The sequence below is a fragment of the Struthio camelus genome, chromosome Z (assembly GCF_040807025.1).
Source record: "Struthio camelus isolate bStrCam1 chromosome Z, bStrCam1.hap1, whole genome shotgun sequence".
In the NCBI taxonomy this organism is placed as follows: domain Eukaryota; kingdom Metazoa; phylum Chordata; class Aves; order Struthioniformes; family Struthionidae; genus Struthio; species Struthio camelus.
The window spans coordinates 69,034,836-69,049,345 of NC_090982.1; the positions used below are offsets into that span (position 1 = coordinate 69,034,836).

Genomic DNA, 14,510 nt, shown 5'->3' on the forward strand with positions numbered 1-14,510 from the left:
GAAAAATTTTGTTTTGTTATGTATCTGATCAGTAGTATAAATATGGCACACAAATATGTTACTCTAACCAGTTACTTTCCTCACTAAGATGACACTTTAGAAGGAGCTATTCTGCAGGACTGATTCTGGACTAGTTGTAGCAGCTGTATTTAAATCACTGCCAAAGGGAGAAGAGAAAAGAGGAAAAGATATAAAAGTAAGGTTGGCAATGGAAAAAGAGAAAAAGAGAGCAACAGAAGACAAAAGAAAGGAAGAACTCTGAATAAGTGGTAATGGATAATGGCAAGACAGAGGAAGGAGAACAGAATATAAATCAGAAAGATCAAAAATGTAAAACACAAAGTAGCTCCTCAAAGGCAGTGAAGTATGTGGGGCAAAGATAACGTTTATCTCTGTCTTTGTATCATATATACAATCCCAATATGACCTGTATAAGACAAACCATTATTGTTTCTTCCATTTTCCAGAGAATACATAAGTTTCCTAGGTACCTAAGAATATCATTCACTCTAGATCTAAATTATTTAAGACCTGGAGCTGATGGAAGCTATACCACAGTCCAGTATGTCTTAATGATGGGAAATTATTACTGAAAGCCTATATTCTCCTTTCTTCTCTTTCATCCCATTACTTATTTCAATCTATATACAACCCTTTTGTGCTACAATTTCATGTGCAAATTCCTATATTCCTTCTTGCATCTTTTAGTGACACACTCCCACAAGCATGTCTGGCACGCTCAGTTTTGTTACCATTTTTTAATTGTTCCTTTTCCTCTCAATTCTTCTTTCCATTCCTTCATCAAATGAGATTACTACTCTTTCTCCTAAATGAACTCACCTTTGCTGACATTTCTCTGATAGTAAAACACTCAGAATTGAATATATTATTCTACACATACCCTTACCCGCTCTAAACAGCGTCAATCAATGTAAGGCATTGACTATAATGCAGCAGTTAACCAGGGGTTCTCTAATCCAGAACCTGTCTTCAGTTTTATTGATGAGATTTTACTTCCCCATGACTCCCACACCCTTCGCTGGTAGTAACAGGCTCCAGCTCTTTGTGCTTTATAACAGCTCAACCAGAAAATTTCAAGCATAAAGCTGTCCAGATTCCTTTTATAATATGTGTCACTTTAAAACATTTTAATATATATCATGGCTGATAGCAGCTCTCTTCCTGGAAATCAAGTGGTCTCTCACCGCATTGATTTCTGTCTAACAGTAGGTACAGCAAGAAAAAATTTAAGGGTTTCTCAGTAGCTTGACTGTAGCCCCTCTATAGGCTCCATACACAGAGAAGTCACAAGCTGTATTATCAGAAAGCCAATGTTTCCAACCAAACAACAGTTTAAGTCATAACCCAGCACGCTAAAACAGAATAGGTCTTCCAAAGCTGGGTGTCAGCCCTACGTGTGAACTGATAGGAAGTGAATTTACAGTTGTTAAAGCAAGTCAAACTGAACTGTTTTCTGCTGCATACAGGTTCTTACACCACAATCACCCTGCTGAGTACTTTCCAGTATTAGACAACATAACTAGCACCTATCAAACACAGAAATTTAAAGCAAAGTTGTTGTTTGTTATTACTACTTCTTTTTGTGATTAGGAACGCATGTGGTAAGCATCTGTTATTAGCTGGTACCTCTTTCTGTTTTAGTCGTGGCAGTTCTTTAAATGTAGCGTTGCTCTGTGTCCCTGCTTTCCCTATAAAGAAGTATGACTTGCACTTGGAAGAAGGATGACGAAGTCGGTGATGGTCCTTAGTGTGTAGGGTCATTCCACTTCCTACGAGCGTCCACACAGACAAGTGTTAGCCTTAGGATGGAGAGCTCCACAGTGTGAGGAAGCGAGCACAGTCTGGAGCCTGGAGTCAGGCACCCCCACATTGTCCCTGCTACATCCTGTAGCTGAGGACCAAGAATATGAGCTCCATTTGAAATTCTGTGCTTTGTAAGCTAATCATCACAAGACCTGAAGAGGTCATTCAGCAATTTCATTCTGCCTAAACTGGAGCATTGTTATAGCCCGTCCAAAACCAAGGGAAGGTGTGAGTAACTACGGTCAGCCATAATCTATCTGACTAGGACTGTTCCCTTGCTTGCTGGAAGTAACAGAAAGTATCACTTACATGTGCTTTTCTAAGAGTCCAACCCCAGAAATAAATTCAAAATTACTTCTATATAACATAGACAAAATTGGCTATTTGTGTATATAACATCCTATAACAAATGAGGCTGAACTTTAGCTTTGAGTTTTCAGAACGCCTTTTTCTACTGCTAATATCACTTCTGTCAGTCCATATTCAGGTTCAGCTGGCTGTTCTTCACATATGACCTTACTTTGTCCAAATACTGGGTGACCTTGGCAATGGAGGACTTACCTTTTTTAGAATGCTTATTATTGGCCATGCTACTCATGAAAACCTTTGTAGCCAAGTAAGAAAAAGATAATCCCACTCGTTCTGACCTCTTCCTCCCCTTTTTCATCATATTTTGCTATTTCTAGTTAGACCTTCTTGTCCACTATCGGAAAGTTTTGCCTCAAGTGTTAGTTGAAAGACACATCTCTACAGTGGGTTTGTATCTACAGAGTCACTCCAAAGACCTTCTAGCTCTAGCAGCTGCCAAAAGCATACTATAGTCACAGGCAGCTCACACACGTAGCATAAGTGACTGCAGCGAGCCCTTACACTTCAGCTCATCTTAGCTCTAACCTCTCTGAGTCAGCACTTCCTCGCAGTGAGCTGCAATTTCACTCTATTACTCATTCTAACTTACATATTTTCTCTGCCTGATTAATTCCTCCCTTTTCAGTATTTTCATTTTATCTCCATGCTCCGTTATTTCATATTTACTTCCTTTGATTTACAAGCTTTTACGTTTTTCTGGCCTCACTACATCTCTCTGACTTTTGGACTTCTTCCTCCAATGAGGGTCAGACCTCTTTTCTCTGATGGTCCTGCCCACTGTCTTTTGGAAAAAACAGAGCCTAGTAACATGTTCCACCTGTCAAAGCCTCCAACCTAGAGCTAAAATGACACTAGCTTTACAATTTCCTCCTCAGAAAAACAAGCAAATTGCTAGGTTCAGCACCACTCTGTCAGATGTGCCATTATTTTTCAGTGGGTTCTAAGCAATCTGCTTTCTATTCCACAGGCACTGGTACAACTTCATGGTGCTGCTATCCCTGAGAAGCAAGGAGTAATCACATTAAAAGCATTGCCTCCAAGTCCTCTTCAACATCTAGTAATGTCTTCAACAGGGATTCCCTGTCAAGCTTATCACATGGGAAAGAGTCAACTATCCCCATCTCTAAAACTTCTTCCAAGAATCCCAACTTCTTCCCTGAACTGCTGATGCCTGTAGTCACAGCTCTGCAGACCCTGACTGAATTTTGCAAGACCTTGTCCTGGGTTTCATACTTTAGCAACCTGCTCAGCACAGCAATGCCAAAGAACGGGGTGATACTATCACCAGCGCATTCATCATGACAAGCCCTGTTGTCCTATCCATCATCCACTGCTTGGTGCAACAAGTGCTATCAGATGTCAAGTGGACTTGCTTTTGTCTAGGCTGTACATACTTAGTTGGTTGCAACTTATGCCTACCCAGCTCAATGAACCTTTATCACTTTGTCACAAGGATTCCTAGCATCCAAGTATTCTAGGGGAAAAGCAATATCCTCCAACACCCCTTTAGAAGGAAGTAATGAATTACCAAGCCTGCTGTGCTGTTACTGGGCAGCTCATGTTTGGTAAGTTACAAAGCTGGGAAATGCTATGACCCTTACCAAATCACTTCCAACAGCTACGTTATCCATTTTGCCTTGCTTCTGTCTCCCAGACTGCCTCCTCCACTCTTCTTTAGGGGTCCTTACCATGACTTCATGACTTACAGGAATACGGCCTCAGCACAAGAATTTGCTACTATTCTGGCTGCAGCAGCCAAAGGACTAGTCCTTTCCAGTCTTGCGGGAAAAAAAGTGACTTTTCTTACTGTCAAAGAAAGCCAGAAGACAGACATCCTTCTTGAATGTCAGGACACTGAACACCCTTGCAAGTCCAAGTTCAGGATAGTGACACAAGCTGAGATAACACAATCACTTCAGTAAGAGGTTTGGGTGTGTCACTGAATCTCCTAAATGAATAGTTCTATATTATGATTCAGTCATCTCACAGAAAACGTCTCTGATTCAAAACGACAAGTCAGAACCATTATCAGTAAAGGGTCCCGCATTTCACTTTCTCCATGACTCTAAAAATCTTTCCGAAAAACCCTCTTCTGGCAGCAGTCCATCTCTAGCAATGCCACATGCATCCATAACCAAGGAACCCCTTCACATCCATGATGTATCTATGGCACGGTTCACGTCCTTGTACCGAGAGAACAATACATTTCGAATAGATCCTTTCCTCTCCATGTCACAGCTATTGTAAGGTTCAGTAGTTACTGACTGCAGGCTTTGTCCCCACCTGTTACAGAACAGGTGAAATGGTCCATAAGCAGTAGTATGAGCTCGATCCTAAAGCAACCACTACAACATCTGTAGAAATATTGCTACTCCCACAGTCAAGCAGCTTCCTAGAAACCTCTGCCAATCACTGAATGTTCTTCAAGCGTTATTACTCCTATCCATATTCCTAAGATATCCCTTTCTACCCAGATGAAGAGCGTGAAGGCAAGCTCCACCTTCTTAGATCCCAGCTGTGGAGGGTAGGAGCTTCAAAATGCCCTACACAGCTCAGATATGAGCATGGCATTGGCTTGCAAATTGCACTACTAATGAGCAGATGGACATCTCAAAGAACTTCCAAATCCTGATAATTAATTTTCCTTTATTCTTGACTCATATATTTAGTGAAGTTAATACACTAGCTTACCTGATATAATGCTTAATTCAATACACAGATTTAAAAAAAAAAAAGTTCTTGAAAACCTGCATTTTATGTCAAGGATTTTGAATTTACCTCAGTATTTGAAATTGTTGAAACTACTGATGTTTATATTAGCTATATATTAGTACTGTATACTGTAGTGCATCTCCAGGACAATACACAGCAATTTTTTTTGTATCTGTAGGGAAGAATACAATGAAGTATATCAAACTAAACTGAGATAGTCTTTCAGAAAATCACCCTTGTGCAGGAAAGGCACTTCACAACATATTGAGAAAATATGAGAACAGCTAGATTCTTTGTGTGTTATACAAAGTATAGCCTGTATTTGAAAAGATCACAGTCCAGGCAATTTATTTGATATTCCAAGCTACAAGACTATGGGACAGAGCGCAAGCAAGTAGAGCTCCTACGGACTCTGCTGTTTATGCCAGCAGAGGTTTTGGCCCAGCGTCTATGATCAGAGTTGCAAGTTTCACCTTCACCAACAAGATTCAAAATGATGCACTTATTATTAGAGAAGATGCTGACACAGACCCAGAAATCACTAGAACATGAACAACTCCCCTGTTAGATTAAAAAACTAGGTTTCACAAGAACAAAAACAAAACTTAAGCCACTAGGTGATGTAACATAATTAGCCAAAACTTTCAGTCCTGCCTATGAAAGATCTATATGAATCACATGTAGGGTAGACGACAATCATTTGTTAGAGCAATTTGCTACCCCACAATCCACGCCACAGTCACAGTCAGTGCTGGGGGAAAATACAGGACTGCTTTGTGCCGGCTGTCTCATGCTGTAGGAAAATGGGATTCAGCTTGTCCATGAGATTATCTCTACACTTCTGAGGTATCTTCATGCATCTAGAGTTTGCTGAAGGTTCTGCAGAGGAGATTACGTATAAAGGCAAGCATGCTGTCATCACTTTCCAAACTTATAAAAAATCCTTGAGAAACCCAAACATCTTAGGAGACGAGCTCTCACAATACTGAATACGGCAACCCATTTGCTTCTGTATTAATGATCATTTCTGTGAAAATTAAGCACAATCACCAAAAAAAGTTTTGTTCTTCTGTGCAGCTACAATTATGTGGAAATCATTTCACATTAAGCCCATAAATTACCTGTGAAATACAAAAGAGTTCTTGAAAAATGACAATACATGTTACATGTGTGTAAGCAAGGCCTGATACAGGATTGGATTTGAAGGGGTTTTTTGTTGTTGTTCTACCAGTTCTGGAAATAAATCAGGAATCGCTTCAGGCTATCAGATTTCAGAATGAGAATGTCACAAGAGGCTCTCTGTTGGCTGGGGGGAGGGTAGAAGGGGGAGAGTTGAGCGTCTACTGCTGAGAATGCCGACTTAGCAGCAGACCTCTAAAGATCTTACAGGAAACAGAAGATATGCTGAAATATGAGAGGAAAAACATACATTCTTTTTGCTGACTCTCTAGCTGGAGTCTGGTACCTCTTAAGCTTTTGTTGCCAAACACAGATGATTTTTTTGAGGCTGTTGAAGCAGTGACATCCATATAGACTGAAAAACATGTTAATTATACATTATTCTCAAAATGTAAACCTACATTAATGTAAGCACAAGCACATCTGGAAGCACAATCTGAAGGCAGACCAAAAAGTGAAAAATATTTGGATGATGAAGTATTTTTATTCATAATAAATAAACCGTGAAACTTACTCCCCAGATGTCACTTGACCCCATACTTTAAGAAGGGCTTGAGCAGCCAAAAGTCTGTAAGGGAGGACAGAAAGGACTGGGTCTATTAAGTGCAGAGACCACCAATGGCAGAAATAAGGTTGCTAGGAAGACGGTTGATTGTGAATGGTGACACGAAGTAATCAGTTTAAACTGCAGCACAGGAGAGAAGACATGAAGAAAAACTTCTCAATAATATAGTTAGAAAATACTGTAATAGGCTGCCTGAGGAAATGAAAGAATCTTTAACATCGAATATTTTTAGGAATACAGGTTGCATAAATAGCTATCAGAAATGAGTTAAGTATAGCTGATTCTGTCTTCAGGCAAGTGGAGGTACTAAACGACTCTGAAGTGGCCATCCAGCCTCCCATTGTGTGACACATTGAATATACAACATTCTCAGGTATATTAATATAGTAGTAATATACTAACAATAATATTAACAGTACTGTTTTAGTAGCACCAGTATTTTTGTTGGGGAAATTAAACCACTTCAGAAACCAAACCAAACATAATCAGAGACTCTTACTAAACATAATGTGTGAGAAGGAGGTTATTGTCCACCACCTTTTTCAAAAGCTCATAACTGATTCTCGTTAGCGGCTCATACTGGCCAGCATTTGAAACAGAATCGAGGACTAGACGCCCCACTTGTCTGAGCCAATCGACCTGTTCCTCCGAAGACGTACATGCCTAACCGAAAACATAATATAGCTCACATCCCACCCAAGCCTGAAGATAACATAAGCAGCACATGGGCAAAGGCCTAATCTGAAAGCATAGGGCTGGAAGCAACTCAGGCTTTTCAGGCGAATCAGTAATTCGTGATGCATTCCTGAGTAGGAATAACCTACTTTGACGCTCTTACCATGATGTGAGTTTGTGGACGTGGCACTTAAACGTGTCCTTTCTTATCTGTGAATTGAAAACATTTAACCTGGAATCAGGAGGGCACCTTAGAGCACACTACTGCGACCCGCTTACGAAAGCCCTTTTCCAGGACCACTCAACTAAGAGGTGCACAAGGCGAGCCACGGAGGGGAGAAGGGGGGACCTTTAGGGACACCAGACGCTTCCCTAGACCGGCTCACACGCACGAGCTGTATGAAGGACCGTTTCCCAGCCACCCGGCCTTCCACAAACACCTTTTCTCGGCGCTGCTTTTGATAACGCCGCGGCTTCTGATAAGAGTACGCTCCAGCCTCGCGCAGTCCCGGCGGAGCCTTGCGAAACCAGCCGAGGGCGGCTCGCTGCCGCGGCCGGCCCGGCAGGACGCCCCCGCCGCCTAACGGCCGCCAGAAGCGTCCAGAGGCGGCGGCGGCGGCGCTGCTCCCGGGGGACGCGGCTCTCCCGCCCCCCGCGTGTCCCTACACGCCCTGAGATGAAACACACCTGGAGAGAAACACCCCGTGGGGACCGTTTCGTGGAGGTGGAGGGGCCGGGGCCGGGGCCCAGGCACAGCCTTCCCCTTCCCCTTCTCCCCGCCCCCGTCGCCCGCCAGGGGGAGAAGTGGAGGGGGGGGGAGCGGAAGGGGGGGGGCTGGACCCGGCCCCCTCACACGCCGCCCCCGCCCTGGCCGCGCGAGCCCCTCGCCCCCCGCGTCCTGGCATCAGGGGGCGCGTTCCGGGAAGCTCCGCCCCCCTCCGGCGACGTCAGGCGCCGCGCGCGCCAATGGCGGCCCGTGTGGCGGAGGGAAGGGCGTCGGGGGCGGGGGCGGGGGGGGGAGTAAGGGGTGCGGGTGGCCGGGCGTCGGGCTGCGCGCGCGGGGCGGCGGCGCGATGGCGCGGCGCGGCCGAGCCGTTATTTAGGGGTCCGCCGCGGGCCGGGAGGCGGCGGCGCTGCCGCCGCAGCGCCAGGTAAGGGCGGGTCGCGCCGCGCCGATTTTCCCCTTCTGTCCGGGCTCCCCTCAGCCCCGCCGCGGCCTCTGCGCGCCTCTCCCCGAGGGGAGCCCGCCGCGAGGAGGGGAGGGGGGGCGCGCCGGCCTGTTCCCCCGCTCCGCTTCGCTCCGCTGCGGCGTCGGGCTCGGCCGGGCCGCGCGGGCGGGGCGGGTGGGCGCGCAGCCAAGGCTGCCTGCCAGGGAGGGAGGGAGGGAGGGAGGGCGGCAGCCCTGCGCCGCTCCGCTGGCCGAGCCGGGCCCTCGCCTCCCCCCGCGGCGGCGCCCTGCTGCGGCCTTCGCCGCCCGGCCCTGCGGCCGCGGGGGCCGCCGTCAGGCTCCCCGAGCGGGCTGAGGCGGGGCGGGTGTCCGCCGCCCTCCCGCCGCCGCTCGTCCGCGGGCGGCGGCCGAGGGCGCGGGAGCGCAACATGGCCTCACGCGCTGCCGGGGCGGTTTGCGCCCCCTCGGCGAGGGGATGGGGGGGACACGACTTGGCTCCTTTTTCTGGCGAGTCTGTTTCCTTTCCTGTCCGAGAAGTGTTCCACGTTGGTGCTGTCAGCTGGCCGGGCTGCCCCACCTCCTGTCTTGATGCAGTCTTTCTTCCCGGCTGAAATGGCATGGAAGATAAGACTGTCGACTATCTGGATTTTTTGGATACAGTAGTTTTTAGTGCTGACAGCTGTAACTAATCAAGGTGTCACATGCCTCGCTGGACTCATGACTTTCAGCATTTTTCAACTGTCTGATAAGCTTGGGCATGTTATAGGCAGGCATTTTCTTACTTGTTGAAAAGTGTTGTTTTGTTGCCTTCCTTAGAACTAGTCTGTTGATATCTTGTGGCCTGTAGACCAGAAGCTAGAAAGCTGCTGATCTTGGGAGGAAGATATGTCTGGTTTTACACCTGGTCAAACTACCAGAGGATTTCCTGTGTAGGAGGGGTGCAGAGCATGCAGCACGGCTCACCTGCACCTTCTGGACTCTAGCAGTTCTTCCACTGCATTTCTAACACCCTTCCTAAAGAAAATCGGTGGTGTTATTTCCATCTTACAAGTGATGAAACTGAGGTATAAAGAAAAGCAGTTTGCCAAGTGTGATGGCAGCAGAGCTGAAAATAAATCCCAGTCTGATAGTTTTCATCTTTGTTTTAGGCTGGCTAGGTGACTGCCAGCTGGTGGCTTATTGCTGCTTCTAAGGCATCTCTGAAGGAAGAATGTGGTAATAGGATTGTGTGAAGGTATAATGTTATCATTAGTGATCTGTACTGTCACTGAGAAAAAACAGAGGTCCACAAGCTGGAGGTAAAACACGTTTTGGGGGGTTATAAGTTTGTTTTTTCTTCCATCTTCTTCTCATTTATATAGCATAAAATTAATAATACTTGTATTTCTGAATAGTTGTTCTTCTTGGAGGAAGAATAATACATAAGATATCATCTTTTAAAAGTACATAACTTCTGAGTCCAGCAAAGTCTTATAATCTGTATGTTGGTGCATCATGATGGAAAGTGGGAAAGGATAATGGAAACATGAGATGGGTTCCTAGAAGTCAAGCACTAAGAATAAATACTTTGATGTTGTTTACATATCTGAAAACGTGATCACTTCTGGGAAAGCTTGTAGATCAATGTTTTGTAAGAAATATAGGCACATCTAGAAATCTCTACAAAAAATAGAGACCTACTGTCTCCCAAGCTGCTTCACAAAAGGATTGACAGTAGCACAGCTGTAGGAAAAGAAAGAAACCCCTTGGCAATGTTTCCAGTTTTTTCCCTGCTGATATAAGTATTAGCAAGAACTGTCTGAATTGGAGAACTGGCACTGGTGATTGTCAATCTTGAAGGTTTAACTTCAAGGTGAGAACATGGAATAAGACCTAATTCTGTGTAGCTTCAGTAGCCTTTTATACTAAAGCTACTTGTTAGCTGCAAAAATCTGAAGTATTTCAGAGAAACTGGTCTGCATTTTAAGGAGATAAAAGGAATAGAAACTTGATAATTGTAAGCAAAAAATTTGGTGACTCCAAGGTATTTTGATCTGTTTAATCAATGCCCCTTTCTTTTGGGTTTTATTTTGTGGAGGTTTTTAAATTTATTTTATTCCAGTAAGTAAAGCCCAAAATGAAAGGAGAAGCTTCCACGTAGAGATCATGAAATAAGCAGTGTAGGGAATTGGCTCCTGCTGTTTAGTGAAAGGGCTGGGGAAAAGATTACTTGATGTTGCTTGTATATAGTTATTTTCAGTATGAAAATTAATTTTAGAATATTTTGTGGAGATAATCACTTTCAAGTGATTCTCTTTGAATATGTGTTTGCTGGTTTTTTGAGTTGCTTAAATACTTCCAAAAAGGAAGCAAGCTTGGAGGAAGGAAGGAAGCTTGCTGGTAGAAAAATTCTCACTTAGAAAGCAGTTATTGCTTAAGTAATCAAAATTACTTGAGGGTAGTTACAACTTTTAGATCAGCTTTAAGTACTACCTGGCTTGTTATGAAACCTCAAATGGTAGCTGGTATGCACAGCATTGCTTGTATGTACAGTTTCCTTGCTCTGTCTACCGAAGCTATGTGGATTCTGTGTGAGAGGTTACCGCTTGAAGCTGTAAACTTAGCTCTCATGGTTTGGTTGGGTGTTTGTGTTTTGTTTTGGGTTGGTTTGTTTTTTGTTTTTTGTTTTTTTTGAGGGACTTCTGAAAATCCATGTGCCAACACCCTTTAACTAATAACTGTTGTTATTGATGTGGAAATGAGCCTTACTAATCTTAAAACCTTCCTATGGTGATCCTGGTGTTATCTGTGCTCTCTGACTTGGAAGATGACTTTGGGAAAATTAAGTTTTGGCTGTAGTCTCTTAAACTGAAGCTGTCGTTTGAAGGTCACTTGGGGACTACTGGAATAACTGTTCTCACATTCCAAAGTGAAGAGGTGATGATTCATCATGTGATATATACCTGTGTTAATTTTGGCATTGTTGTCTTCTTTATTTGAAATAAGATTAAAATCGCAGGTAAGGATTTTTCCGTTGTTGCCCAGAATAAATAATGATATCCCTTTTGCATGAAAGGCTGATGTGTCCTTAAAAACTGTTCTTCACAGGTTAGTCATGTTCATTCCAAAAAAAAAAAAAAATTGTTGCCGCTGTATGTAAAGATTCAGGCCTAAATGGTTAGTACTTTCCTTTCAAGATGGTAGCAGGATGTGAAAAAATAATAGAAATCTCATGTGATCTAGAGATTAAATAAAGTGATCTCACAGCATGAGTTTCACATGTCTGTCTTTGCTGAAGTATTCTCTGTATTTTCACAGGTATTTATTCTTCTTTAAGATAACTTACCTTTTGCGAGGTCAGGACTATCACCAGTTGTAGATCTAAACTTATCATGTTGGTTTTACTGTGTAATGTTTCGAAAGACTTTGATCTCTAGCTGCTTTGGCAGACTTAACTATGAAAATAAATTGACAAACTTCTAATGTCAGTATTTCTGTCTCACCTGCCCTCACTCACTTAACTTGCGTGTTTTTCCCCTCACTTTATATTGTACCTGACTGGATTTAGCTAAGAGAAACTGTTTTGCTTAGTGACCCACAGCAACTACATAGTTGGATAAAACAATTTGCCTTATTGGTGGGTGGTAGGGATTTGGTGGTAGGGGAGGTCACTGAGTGTTGTGTTGTTGTTTGTTTGGTCTAAGCTCTAAACTGGCCAGCTTATTCAACCTTATTTCAGCATTGGGTTTAACTTCCATGTCAGGTTCCTAATAATCTGCACCAGCATGTAAAAGGAAGCTTGTTTTTTTTTTTTTTTTCTTCCAGCTGTACTGCCTGATTGAAAGTACTTGTTGGAGTTTTCTCTTGTCTAAACTTGTAACTTGGTCTGACTTAAGATTTGGTAGTGAACAGTTGGCATTTAGCAGCAGTTCTTTCGAATGAGGGCATGAACTTTGAAACTTTGATACAACTTGCATCCAGGGTTTCTGCAACTTTCAAGTTTTTATTTACTCAGAGTAGTAAACATGATCCTCAATAGAAAACCCTTCTTCGTTACTCAGAAGGTGAAGTGTGACTGCTTGTTCCATTAGTTATTAGCTCCTGCTGTACCTTCTTTGTACCTTTCATCTAGGCAAGATGGATGAAAGTGTTTAGTGTAATGCTGGTTCTTAACTAGAACTAAATTTCATTTAAGAATCAAACTTGTAAAAGCCAGGGAGACTAAGCTGTTTTTTAACAGTGGCACACCTTAGAAGGGACTGTCAGTAGCCCCTTTGTGGGTTCAGAAGTAGGTGGCTTCAATCTTGTGACTGAATGGATCAGCAGGGTGAGATACATGAGAACAGTCTAAAAGCAGAGGGATGCTGAACTGTGGTTTGTAATTAGGAAGCTACAGTCACAACTATTTGTTTCCTTACTGTATGCAAGTGGGCTTTTTTGGCTAATCTTCGACTGTAGGTGTTGGAGTATGATTCTGAATTTTCTTGACCCTTCAGGAGTTAAGTTCAGTGAAACAATACTGTAAACTGGAAGAATTTTCTGCTCCTTTAAAATAGACAGTAAATTTTGCAGAGTGCATAGTAGTATAGAATTGGGCTTCAGTTTCTCATAGGTAAATCAGATCCACACGGAACAACTCAGTGTTGTAGTCAGGCTCTGTTTAGAAAACAGCTGAAGTGTGGAGATGGCATTAATAATTTAAAAATATGAAGTCATCTTATTTTGATTTCTTATGCCAAAACTTATACAGCAGTGATGCTTCTTTAGCAGAAGAAATGATCCATAATTCTTTGTCATTTACTTCTGTTGGTGGTTTTTTTTTTTTTTTTTTTTTTTTTTACATTTTAAATGTTGGCTTTTATGTACCTGCAGGTGAGTCACAAAGTATGGCTCAGGTTAATCAGACCAAAAAAAAACCTTAATTTTAACACTAATAGTTTTTGAATAGCTTTGTGGATTTATTGTTTATTCTGAAATAAGTAATTGCCGAAAGGAAAACAGTTAATTCGGTAATGATGCAATACTTGGAATAATGGGTATGTCTAATAAGTTAATGTGGCACCAGTCATGATACTAAATGCTTTTTCAATGAGGAAAAATGCTATATTGAAAGTTCTTTAACTTTTTTTTCTTCTGCCTTTCTATGTCTGCTACACTTTCTTCAGCCTGAAAGCTGCATCTGCTGCTGTTCAGCAGTTTTTGGCAATTAGCAGGAAAGTGGAGCTGCTGCTTTTTTCTGCCTTCATAGTTAACTTTAGGGTTCTCGGGAGATTCAGATCTTCCTGCAGCTCCTTTTTCAACTTAAGTAACTTAATGAATAACAAATAACAAATTAAGGTGTACGTTTGATATTTCACAAGCTTCTAGTAGCAAGCAGTCTGTATGCTAAATGTTTAGAGTAAGTAAAGGCGCTGAAACAGTTTCCTAATTACCAGTTTCACTCAGTGCATAAGACCTAAACCAACAGAGAATACTCCTCTGACCTAGGTCTCGTTCGTCAAGTTATTCAAATTTGTGAAACAAATGGGGATTTGAAAAAGTAGAAAGGCATGGGTGGGTGAGAACTTAGTCTTCGGATACTAGAAGACATTACATATGTAGTAAGTGGAAATCAATTGGTTTAGTTCTTACTGTACACACTGTACACTTGTTATTAAATTATCTAAACATGTCTTTCATTTAAAACTGTCTAATGACTTTCATTTCTAGCATAGTGAGGGTACTTTAAAGTAATATTGGAAAAAATAGTAAAGGTTTTCTTAATTCTGGACTCCATATGAATAAAGTTTGATATTAAAAAAAGTTCTTTTAGCAGAAAAGTATCTGTGGGGACAAGTACAAATGCATGCTAACCTAATTGTCGAGTTGTTGTATCAGCTGTGTTTTTAGTTTAAAATATTATATTTCAAATTTTGGTAGGTTTTGAATAATGAAAATGGATGACACTTAAGTGAAGTATGGATGCAAATAAAGGTTCTGTGAAGTGATTCTAATGACTTTCTTCAGGCCATATTGAAACAAGTACATGTTGGTGACCCC

The 14,510-nt window shown here is 42.5% G+C and overlaps 1 protein-coding gene and 1 long non-coding RNA gene across 3 annotated transcripts in view; one reads left to right on the forward strand and one right to left on the reverse strand.

Moving 5' to 3' along the window:
* Positions 1-4,965: 4,965 nt before the first annotated feature.
* LOC138064544 (uncharacterized) lies at positions 4,966-8,234 on the reverse strand. The gene is made up of 4 exons (XR_011137798.1): positions 8,012-8,234; positions 7,488-7,534; positions 6,599-6,769; positions 4,966-6,439 (listed from the first exon to the last, which is right to left on the reverse strand). It is a non-coding gene; the product is annotated as an uncharacterized lncRNA (long non-coding RNA).
* A 100-nt stretch (positions 8,235-8,334) lies between these two features.
* The window catches only part of LOC104146855 (interleukin 6 cytokine family signal transducer), a 33,885-nt gene continuing 27,709 nt past the window's right edge, over positions 8,335-14,510 (forward strand). The window contains exon 1 of one of the 2 annotated variants that reach the window (XM_068928656.1): positions 8,335-8,475. The gene's annotated coding sequence lies outside the window, so the exon portion shown is untranslated. The remainder of the gene's footprint in view (positions 8,476-14,510) is intronic. The other variant, XM_068928657.1, reaches the window with a different exon arrangement.